Genomic DNA, 12,325 nt, shown 5'->3' on the forward strand with positions numbered 1-12,325 from the left:
GGAGGTTCAGACCTTTTTTCAAGGGGTTCTTAGAATTCAGCCCCCCTTTGTGCCACCCACGGCTCTTTGGGACCTGAATCTTGTTTTATCGTTTCTTCAGTCATCCACCTTTGAGCCTTTGCAGGAGGTGGAATTGAAGTATTTGACTTGGAAGATGATCCTTTTATTGGCCCTGGCTTCGGGCAGACGTGTGTCGGAACTTGGAGCCTTGTCCTGCCGTTCCCCTTACTTGATTTTTCACGAAGATCGGGCGGAACTTCGTACCCGGCCTTCCTTTTTGCCCAAGGTGGTCTCGGGTTTTCATCTGAATCAGCCGATTGTAGTGCCAGCGTTGTCGGACTCTTCTGGGGATTCTCACTCCTTGGATGTGGTTCGGGCACTTCGCATTTATGTGTCCCGTACTGAGGGGCTACGTAAATCAGAGGCTCTATTCGTCCTTTATGATGCTAATCGGCGTGGCTGGCCTGCGTCTAAACAAACTTTGGCCCGGTGGATTCGTCTGACTATTCGTCAGGCATATGTTGCTTCTGCTCGACCACCGCCGGTATCCATTTCTGCGCATTCTACGTGCTCTGTGGGTACTTCTTGGGCGGCACGTAGAGGTGTCTCGGCTTCACAGCTTTGTAGGGCAGCGACGTGGTCTTCGGTTCATACTTTTGTACGTTTCTACAGATTTTACACTTTTGCGGCTTCTGCTTCAAATTTTGGTCGTAGTGTCTTGCAGGGCGTTCAGCACTCTCCCCCCCAGGAGGGTAGCTTTGGGACGTCCCCACTGTCATGAAGCTCCAGTGTCCCCTAGTGGATGAAGGAGAAAACAGGATTTTGGTACTTACCGTTAAATCCATTTCTCCGATTCCACAGGGGACACTGGACGCCCACCCAGTGCTTCTTGCCTGTTCTCAGTTGCTTGTTCTGATTCAGTTCTGTTGCAGTTTTGTCTGTTTTATTGTGTGACTGTTTATCACTGCAGCCTGCTGTGTTCTTGCAGTGTGTCAGTATGTTGGATGTTTCTTTTCCTGTTCTCCTTCTCTGTTCTTCAGTCTGTTCTCCGTCTCCTCTCGGGCTCAGTTCTTTAAAACTGGGGTTGATGGGGCATAGAGGGGGAGGAGCCAGTCACACTTGTAGATTTTTAAAGTGCCAGGCTCAACTCAACCCACCGTCTATACCCACTGTCATGAAGCTCCAGTGTCCCCTGTGGAATCGGAGAAATGGATTTAACGGTAAGTACCAAAATCCTGTTTTATCGCTCCCATATAAAGTGACCAAGAACTATTCAATTGTTTGCAGAACCAGACCCACGCTGGTCACGACAGCCTCATTCTCACGCCCTAAAGAACCGGATTAGCAGCGTTAAGAGGCTCCTACCATGCTAGGAGCCGGGCGTGCTGCAGTTAAGGAACTCCCGGCACTTGCGACCAGCCCCAAAGCCCTATGTTATGTGGATTTCTGCTCGGTCACTTTAGACGGGAGCTATGGGAGTGAGAAAACAATTGAATCTCCCCATTACGATCATCAGATAAATGTGAAATTAGGAATGTATTTATGTATTAGTATATGTAGACTGTTTTTAGAATGCTCTAAGATGTTTACAAGCAATTATTTAGGATTAGGTTGGGCCTTATTATATAGGTTTTGCTTACAGTTTTCCCACAAACATTCTTTTTTGCTTTTTATACAGTGAAATGGGTATACTTGGAGTCTCCAGCCAGTCTTTCCCTCACCCTGCATATCATCAGTGGGCAGCTGATATCACCAGTGCCACCTGTAGCCACTCCATTTTTTGATGACGTCCAAAGTGTGCCAGGCTGGGGAATTCAGGAGAAACCAGGAAGAAGCAATGCCAACAGCGGACTGGCAAACTCACTCTACACCAATCTGCCAGAGTTTCATGCAGCCTTGTCAACTGGAAGTCTCAACACAAGTGGCAGGGCTGCCACCTTAAGAGGTCCTTCTCCTCAAGGGACACCATGCAAGTGCTTTTATAGTTAACTTGTATACATGCAACATTGGCTGGAAGTGGATATAAACAAATCTATATATAAATATACATATTTTTATTCTGCAAAGAACCAGTTCCAAAAAGTGCTTTTCCTCCATTCTTCTCCGCCTGATCCCTGCAGCACATAACAGACTGTGTGGCGTTGGCGGGAAGGGGGAGCGCCGCCTTACACCCCAAACCCCAGCTTGGTGTGCGAGTCTTCAAACAGACAACAGTTCAACCAACACTTGAAGGAGAGCTGTCCAATTATTCCGTTTCAAAACTAACCCTTCCTATTTGGTCATTGAGCACATAGGTAGACTGGCACCTTCCGATGGATGCATATGTCCTACATATAAATTTGAAAAGTTTGGCCGCATTACCTTGACGGTCATGTTGAGTTAGTTGGAAATGTGAGGTTTCTGTGAGCAATGCATTGCAGGTTTCTTTGGGTCTATTCTCAGTATTTTCCTGCATTACTGTTAGAGGGTATTTTCTGCAGAGCTTACTGAAACAAGACAGACCCTTACCAAAATCAGGATGTTATCACAGGTAAGAGACTATAGGGAATGTGCCCCTGACTCTGAATACACACAGCCCTTTTATGGTCAAATCAATACATTTCATGGTTTGCCCATTTGAATGTTCTTCTATGAGCCACTGACAAAGTGATTCTAGTCATAAGGGGCAGTGTCTCAGCAAGTACTAAATTACCTCCTCCAATGACAATGAATGAAATTCAAGCCTTTTTGAATGTTATACCAGGCAACATCAACTCCGCAATATTGTAAGACAGTGTAATATACACTTAGGTCCTCACACCAGGCCTCTGTCTTTCTCATATGCCAAACTTTTTGTATTGTACCAAAAACAGTATGCCCTTTATCGGGAAATCAAACGTCATTAGTGACACAACTTCCAGTTAGGATGCGCAACATTACTCAAGTTAATATATTTTACATTGGTTAACTTGGGAAAGAAAAACATATACTTTGTTTTTCATTGTAGATTTTAAATGTTTGCTGATTTGCCTGGTGGGTGTTGCTATGCTACTACTATTCATGATAAAACCATTGACTACCTCTTCTGTTTTTATATTTCATAAAGTACATACAATATGTACCCTGATGTTGTCTAGGTACAAACATTCATTTGTTTTTAACACAAATGAATTGTGCAAAACTTCCTGTGACCAAACAATGATTATTTCCATTAGCTTCTATATAACAGTAACAATTCACTGAATCCTGCAAAGTACTGGTAAAAAGTACATACCATAGAACCATAGGACATTAGTAACATATTCTTGCCAAATTGATGAGTAGTACTAGGACTATAACACTAATAATTACTTTATGTATGAAAACTCAGTCATATGTGATAGAGCTAATGTTTGCCTCTCTATACACATCCATGATTCTACAAGGTATCCTGGCACGACTTGTATAACTCCATAAACAGCCTCAGTGTCCCCTGCAATGCATTGCTGATTTACATTGTACTATGACACCTTTCTGGTAACAACTGTACCATCAGCCGACCGGTTGACTGTATGTACTGTAGTGTCACAGGGATTTGCTGTACAGGTCACATGTAGCAATATGTATTGCACTTGTTAACAAGATAATGAATAGATGAAAAAAGGGTACTTGTGTATTTTACGGACTCATTGCAGAGAGAACCCAAGTGTCCTACATTCATTATTATTATCCATCATGGTAATGTCTAAATCCCCTTCATTGGAGGGGACCCTGACATCAGCAGCCAGTGTCCAGTGTCATTCCCGGTGTCCAGCGTCATTCCCTACCATCCAAGTGGGCATAGAGGGGGAATATAACCTTGTGGCGAGCGCAGAGAGCCCGCGAGGGGACAACTTTCTTCTTTAGGTGGGGACAACTTTCAGTACTTGTGTATGTAAAGTACACAAGTACTATTTAAAACATTCATTGGATTCTCACTGCAATGAGTCCGTAAAGTACACAAGTGCCGAAAAAAGTTTGAATGTAGCCCATATATATCTTTGTATTTTAATATTATTATTTTTTTAGTTTAAGGGCAAACAGTTTTAAAACATAAATATACAAGTTAATGTATGTCACTTTGTCACTTTGGAGGTGTTGTTTCTGCCTGTTTTTGAGGATATATATAATGGCTGATGTTGAAATGTTCATTAGCAAAGACCAATGAATATATATAAAGATGACATGGCCCTTGAGTGACATGTTGGGAGTTCATTAGCTGCCATTTTATTCCTTGTGCTTCACAAATTCCAATAATTATAATGATCCTAAACAGGCAAAAACGCAGCATTTAGCAGCAAAAGTATGGTAAATAATATGTATTGACAACATGTTGTATTGGTGCTTTATCCTCTTTGCACAACACAGCTGAGCAGATTGTGGAACATCAGATATGCAGGATGTAACTTACCTAGTTCCGGATTCTCATGATGCTACTTTCTCCTTGGCCTCTCCCAACTCCTACAGTCTGAAATGCAAACATTATCAGGACTAGCTAAACAGCTCATTGCTCCCCCTCTGCAACCCACATACTACCCATGGAAAGGACAAACAGAATAAATAGACTATTTTGTACAGAGATATATTTTTATGAAGAGAATTTGTACAGTTAAAAAATATAGAAATTAAAAAAAAATGTAAATCAAACCGAATCCTTTATGTCCTATTTGGATTATTGTATCCTATGGTAGTGATGAGCTTTTTTTGTAAATGTAAAAATGTACAAATGCCTTGTTTACAGAAGATAACTGTATATATGTAATCTATACACACTCTGGCTTGTCTGCAATATAAGCTGTTTAATTTATGTGTCTCTGTATATGAGGCTTCTTTTTGTTCAATTTGTCTTTTAATTTTCATGATTTTGAAAAGCTATTTTAAAATTTTGGAATCAAATTAAATCTAAATTTTTGCATTGTTTTGTCTACTGTGAGTTCTGTATCTCAAAGAGCAGCAGGTTTCTCACTTCAGGGAATATGTTGTCTATATGTTGTATGAGATCTACTTATAGTACTTTCCACTTACAGTCACTGTACAGTGCAAATTGCATGTTTGCAAAATAATAAAATGTCTATAGATACAAGCCCTGAACAGTAAGACCAGCAGATATCCACTGGCATTAGCAAGCTCGAGCATGCCCAGTGCAACTGTGAAGACATATTTGGGGTGCAGAATTAAATATACAGGGGGTCCAAAAGTCTCCATACATAGGGAAGATTCATACTGTACATAGGGAAAATTAACACTTTGTAACATTGACCAGTTGATGTACGTGGATGAATGGTTGGTCTGTAACCTTCTAGTCTTCTTGACCTTCTCAATAAGTTTCGCTACAGTGTCCTGCGTGATGTTCTTGGCATGTTTCCTGTTAAAATCCACCGCAAATTTGCAACAGCTTCCTGATCCAGACATCGGAATGATCCATGAGAAGCAGACAATTTTTTAAGGTGATTTTAGGTGTATAAAGCAGGAACTTTTGTTGGAGAAAATAGCTTATGGCTCAAGTCAAGATTTGCTCAAGCAGAAGATTTAAAACAGTAGTTCGAGTGGTAGAAGCCACAGCTCTGTTGAGCTACACTGACACCCGTATAGTTAACAAATATCAGAACACACAAATAAACTTAGTTAATTTTAAAAAGTTTAGAAAATTAATATTAGTTATATCTTAAATATTCTGCTGAAAGGTATAGCTCCCAGTAATTCTAACTTTGGAGACGGGATAAAGTGCATCTGCCATAGCTATGCAACTGTGTACATTTGCCAAGGTGATGAAGTCGCACAACACAGATGGCATGCCATACCACATTGGAGGTAACACAACACAGATGGCATGCCATACCACATTGGAGGTAACACAACACAGATGGCATGCCATACCGCATTGGAGGTAACACAACACAGATGGCATGCCATACCGCATTGGAGGTAACACAACACAGATGGCATGCCATACCACATTGGAGGTAACACAACACAGATGGCATGCCATACCGCATTGGAGGTAACACAACACAGATGGCATGCCATACCGCATTGGAGGTAACACAACACAGATGGCATGCCATACCATATTGGAGGTGTCACATCCCAATGCTAATACTACCTTGCACAAGGTATGGAATGGGATCTTTTTAGTAGTAGGAGGCTTTTACTCAATGCCTTGGCAGGCTTTTGATCCTGCGGAAATACCATATGCTAAAGGAGCCTAATAGGGACAATGTTATGTGAGTGTTTGGCCATGGTCTAGCTTAGGATATGCACTTGCTCTACAGCCCTTTTCTTTGTGGGTGCTATAAGCAGGGGCGTAGCGTGGGTGGAGCCAGCGGAGAAGGTGCTCAAGGGGCCGGCCACTGCTTGGGGCACCAGAACGGGGCTATCTATATATTTTTTTTTTTACAGCAGTTTATTTCTTCAAGGGCGTGAGCTATATTGGTATAGAAGTTGTGTCATTGCTAATAACATAAGGGGCGCAGCTCTTCCTATGTACATGCTGTACCCATTGACCTCACCTCTGCTCCTCCCCCTTACCTTTTCTCCGCATCCCTTGAACGGGAGACGGACACAGTGTTGACTCCAGAATAAACCCTGGAGAAGTAAGTGAAGAGAGTCCATCAAAGTTTGCAAGTTGGTGATAAGTGAGAGCATTGGTATGAGCTGACTGTATTTTTCATAAGCATAAAAATGTTACTCAAACTCTTTTTTTGTTACATCCATTTTTAGGTCCAATTCACCTGTGGGCCAGGAATACTTTTTATGCTTCAGGTTATGTTTATCAGTATGTAAATAAATATAAACTACAGACATTGTAAACTAATGTTACATATCAGAAGTAGACCATTCACCTTACTTTTACTCATCTACTAACCTTGGGGTAGTAGATGGGTGCACATGCTGCAAGTTAAGGAGTGAAAGGTAAACAAGCAATTACAGTATACAGACAAGTGATTCATATGGGTATATACTTTATATACTTTAATTATTTCACACAAATGCTGGGAATAATTACAGTGTAAAGCACAAATGTATAAGTATGAAAAGTTAATATTGTCAGACATCACTGCCTATACCTGTATGTTTGTGAGGGTTGTGTACAAGATGTCGGCGCTTGGGATTCCGGCGGTCAAAATCCCAACACCAGCATCCCGACAGTTAGGATACCGACACCTGTCGGCAGGGCTGGTGCAAGGTTTCTTAGCACCCTATACATAGCATCATCCTAGCTAGCGCCCCCATCCTTTCCCTCGGATAGCTACACAAGCCAGCAACTTGCTTTTCTTACTTATTGCCTGTGGCTGTAACTGTCATACATGTACACTCCAGTCCCAGCAGTCCATTAATATTCTCAGCAGTCAGTGGCAACATCGGTCAGCCTGTCACTTCACTCCTCGCCTTCTGCAAAGGAAGAGGAGGAGAGAGAGATGGGGGTAGCATGCTGGTATGCACAATAGCACTTCAGCGCTGAGGTGAGGCTGACAACCTGGCCAGCCGCGGCAGAGAGTGAAACCTGCTCGCACTGTTAGCACAGGTCATGGGGTGACTGTGATGGGTCAGTTGTGTCAGAGCAGATAGCCACAACTGCGGTTTATTAGACATGCGGCCACCACCAGCGCACTGTAAAAGAAGGATGTCAGAGACATCCTTCATATTTTTTTCTGGATCCAGTGGCACCCTCCAGTGGCCGGCGCTCTACGCAGATGCCTAAGCTGCCTAATGGTAGCGTCGGCCTTGCCTGTCTTTCTGTATCCTAACCCTTCCACTCTCCCTACCCTAACTTTCCCTACCCAGTGCCTGAACCTAACCTCCCTCCCCATTCTCACAAGACAGCAAAAACATTGGTAACATTGAGATTCATGGGACCCACACGTCCAAGTTGTGGTTGGCGTGACCCTGCTTCAGACATTGCTAATGTTTGTGTGTCTAACTAGACGTTAGGATTAGGGGTGTCCACCGCCCACTTTTCGTGTTTTGTGTTTTGGTTTTGGATCTGGATCTTTCTTCGTGTTTTGGATCTGGATTGGTTTTGCCAAAACCACCCTTCCATGTTTTGGGTTCTGGGTTTTGTGTTTTGGATCTGTATTTTTTTTTTAAAAAGCATAAAAACAGCTAAAATCACAGAATTTGTGGGGTTTTCTGCTCCTATGCTATTATTAACCTCAATAACCTTAATTTCCACTAATTTCCAGTCTATTCTGAACACCTCACACCTCACAATAGTGTTTTTATGTCCAAAACGTTGCACCGAGGTAGCTGGATGACTATGCTAAGCGACACGAGTGGGCAGCACAAACACGTGGCCCATCTAGGAGTGACACTGCAGTGGCAGACAGGATGGCAATTTGAAAAACTAGGCCCCAAACAGTACATAATGCAAAGAAAAAAAAAAGGTGCAAGACGGAATTGTCCTTGGGCCCTCCCACCCACCCTTATGTTGTATAAACAGGACATGCACACTTTAACAAACCAATCATTTCAGCGCCAGGGTCTGCCACACGACTGTGGCTGAAATGATTGGTTCGTTTGGGCCCCCACAAAACAAGCTGGCAATTAATCTGTCCCTTCACAAACTGGCTCTACGGAGGCAAGATGTCCTCCTCATCCACCGATTCCTCACCCTCTTCAGCGTTGTGTACATCCTCATCCTCACAGAGTATTAATTCGTCCCCGCTGGAATCCACCACCACAGGTCCCTCTGTACGTTCTGGAGGCTGGTCTCCCTGGAAGAGTTGATCATTCATTTTTATGAACATCATCTTCTCCACATTTTGTGGAAGCAACCTCCTACGCCTTTCGCTGACAAGGTTCCCGGCTGCACTAAACACTCGTTCGGAGAACACACTGGAGGGGGGGTAACTCAGGTAAATTAGTGCCAGTTTGTACAGGGGCGTCCAAATTGCCTCTTTTTCCTGCCAGTACAAGTACGGACTGTCTGACAAGCCTACTTGGATGCTGTCACCGATGTAATCCTTTAACAGACAGACGCACGCTTGTCGCTGCTGCTTTGAGGATGCAGGTGCGGCTACTGCGCATACATTTCACACACAAACACCGAAAAAAAGAAGATTATTTTATTTTGGTTGGAGGTCACTTTGGGGGTTACACCACCCTTTAACAGACAGACACATGCTTGTCGCTGCTGCTTTGAGGATGCAGGTGCGGCTACAGCCCACACAATTCACAAAGACAGAAAAAAAAAGAAGAATTTTTTATATTTTAGGGAGCGCACTTTGAGGGTTACAACACCCTTTAAACAGACAGATGCACGCTTGTCGCTGCTGCTTTGAGGACGCAGGTGTGGCTACAGGCCACACAATTCACAAAGACAGAAGAAGAAAAAAAATATTTTTTGTGGAGCGCACTTTGAGGATTACACCACCCTTTAACAGACAGACGCATGCTTGTCGCTGCTGCTTTGAGGATGCAGGTGCGGCTACTGCGCATACATTTCACACACAAACACAGAAAAAAAGAAGATTATTTTATTTTGGTTGGAGCGCACTTTGGGGGTTACACCACCCTTTAACAGACAGACACACGCTTGTCGCTGCTGCTTTGAGGATGCAGGTGCGGCTACAGCCCACACAATTCACAAAGACAGAAAAAAAAAGAAGAATTTTTTATATTTTAGGGAGCGCACTTTGGGGGTTACAGCACCCTTTAATGGACAAGCCATCCGGTCCTTTACATATGACACAGGCGCACGCTTGGCGCTGCTCCTTTGTTGATGCATGTGCAGCCACAGTGTACACAATTCACAAACACAGAAAATAATTCCTCCACCATTCTGTCAGTGGTGACAGTATCATATGCAGTGACAGTAGACATGTCAGAAATTGACATTGTTGGCACGTCCTTCAGTCCGGACCAGATGTCCAAACCGGCCCTTGACTTATGACACAGGCGCACGCTTGGCGCTGCTGCTGTGTTGATGCACATGCGGCTACTGCGCATACATTTCGCACACAAACACAGAAAAAAAAATTGTTTATTTTTTGTGGAGTGCACTTTGGGGGTTACACCACCCTTTAACAGACTTATGGGACACAGGCGCATACTTGACGCTACTTTGTTGACGCACATGTGGCTACTGTGCACACAATTCACAAACACAAAAAAAATATATTTTTTTATTTTTTTTGGAGTGCACTTTGGGGGTTACAGAACCCTTTAATGGACAAGCCAGCCGGCCCTTTACTTATGGGACACAGGCGCACGCTTGGCGCTGCTCCTTTGTTGATGCACGTGCAGCCACAGTGCACACAATTCACAAACACAGAAAATAATTTTTTATTTTTTTTTGGAGTGCACTTTGGGGGTTACAGCACCATTTAATGGTCAAGCCAGCCGGCCCTTTAATTATGACACAGGCACACGCTTGACGCTACTTTGTTGATGCACGTGCGGCTACTGTGCACACAATTCACAAACACAAAAAAATATATTTTTTTATTTTTTTTGGAGTGCATTTTGGGGGTTACAGCACCCTTTAACAGACGAGCCAACCGGCCCTTTACTTATGACACAGGCGCACGCTTGGCGCTGCTCCTTTGTTGATGCACGTGCAGCCACAGTGCACACAATTCACAAACAAAGAAAATATTTTTTTATTTTGTTTGGAGTGCACTTTGAGGGTTACAGCACCCTTTAATGGTCAAGCTAGCCGGCCCTTTACTTATGACACAGGCGCACGGTTGGCGTTACTTTGTTGATGCACGTGCGGCTACTGCGCACACAATTCACAAACAGAAAAAAAAACAATAATTTTTTTTTGGAGTGCACTTGGGGGAGCACCCCTGATGCACAGATCACCCCCTGGACAACACTACAGCACCCATCTAGGACTACAGCCTCTATGGGACACTGCACAACACAGTCCTGCCTGCCCCTATAGACTTTGGAGTGGACACAGCCCCTATGACTGCAACTGACTGCACAACACAGCCCAGCCAGTCCCTATGGACAACAGCAGCACAACACAGCCCAGTCAGCCCCTATGGACTGAGTGGACACAGCCCATATGGACAACAGCAGCACAACACAGCCCAGCCAGCCCTAGCTCCCACCCTCCCTCTTCACTGTCCACAGCCGGAGTGAGAATTGGCGCCGATACGGGGACCTTTTATAGAATCTAAAACTCGCGAGATCCGGAAGACGGGATGATGACGTTTTGCCTCGATTTCAGATCCGAGTCAGGCAAATCCGAACCTGCTCATCCCTAGTTAGGATACGTATGCTGCCGCTGGGGCCTAATTATGCACGTCCCTTAAACGGCGTCTAAACACCCAGGAACGCTTGCGTTTCTCTGACCACCCCCCGTCACCACCCTCAAACGGTCACTTCCTGTCAATCACTGTATGAAGCCTCTGCGTGCTCGCTATGGTCAATTCTCGATCATAGCTGCCGGTTCGCACATGCGCACTGTGATGCATACGCAGAATGCAAACATCGACAGGCTGCGTGCGAACGCAGCCTTGCGACCCGGTCTGAATCAGGCCCTAAGCTCACACACCGCTGCCACCTATTGAAAGTCTATCTATATAACTAAAGATTAGAGTTCATAGAAGAGGCCTATGGAACCTTCAATATTTAATGGGGTCAATTTACTAAGATGAGAGTTTTTAGAAATGGAGATGTTGCCCATAGCAACCAATAATCAGATTCTACTTAACATTTAACTAGCACCTTCCAGAAGATAATAGCTAAAATCTGATTGGTTGCTATGGGCAACATCTCCATTTCTAAAAACTCTCATCTTAGTAAATTTACCCCTTCAAGACTGTTTGTGTTGAAGAATGGGCTAAAATCACACCTGAGCAATGCATGCGACTAGTTTCTCCCTAAAGGAGGCGTCTTGAAGCTGTCATTATCAACAAAGGCTTTTGTACGTAGTATTAAATACATTTCAGTTAGCCTGTTCAATACTTTTTCCCTGTGTCATTTCACATTATTACACATAACTTAATTAATGGACATCTCTGGTTTGATTTATTTGCATGTGTGGATTGCATGGGTTGTTGTTGACACTTTCATAACTTGCACACACACAAGGAGCCTGCACTTAATTCACTGATATGTGCAGGCTGCTTGTTCAGGAAGTAAACATGGGCAGGAAACACGGGGATTATACATGGGTAGGAACAATCACATACATTGGTAAATTCACAAATTTCTTTAAAAAACAAAACAAAACCTCCTGATTCTGATCGTTCCTACCCATGTTTAAAAACGGACGGACATGGGCAGGACACAATTGTTAGTAAATTTACCCAAAATATCTACATGTGTCACTTTTAAAACAGGAAAATCAGTTTACCAAAACAAAACTAAGGTT

At 43.5% G+C, this 12,325-nt stretch overlaps 1 protein-coding gene across 1 annotated transcript in view; it reads left to right on the forward strand.

Moving 5' to 3' along the window:
- Positions 1 to 4,915, forward strand: part of CSMD2 (CUB and Sushi multiple domains 2) — a 1,115,355-nt gene extending 1,110,440 nt beyond the window's left edge. Inside the window, exon 71 of the mRNA XM_088462676.1 lies at positions 1,679 to 4,915. The gene's annotated coding sequence lies outside the window, so the exon portion shown is untranslated. The remainder of the gene's footprint in view (positions 1 to 1,678) is intronic.
- Positions 4,916 to 12,325: the final 7,410 nt, after the last annotated feature.

Source organism: Taudactylus pleione, unplaced genomic scaffold (genome assembly GCF_031769625.1).
Source record: "Taudactylus pleione unplaced genomic scaffold, aTauple2 ptg000007l, whole genome shotgun sequence".
Classification (NCBI taxonomy): Eukaryota; Metazoa; Chordata; class Amphibia; order Anura; family Myobatrachidae; genus Taudactylus; species Taudactylus pleione.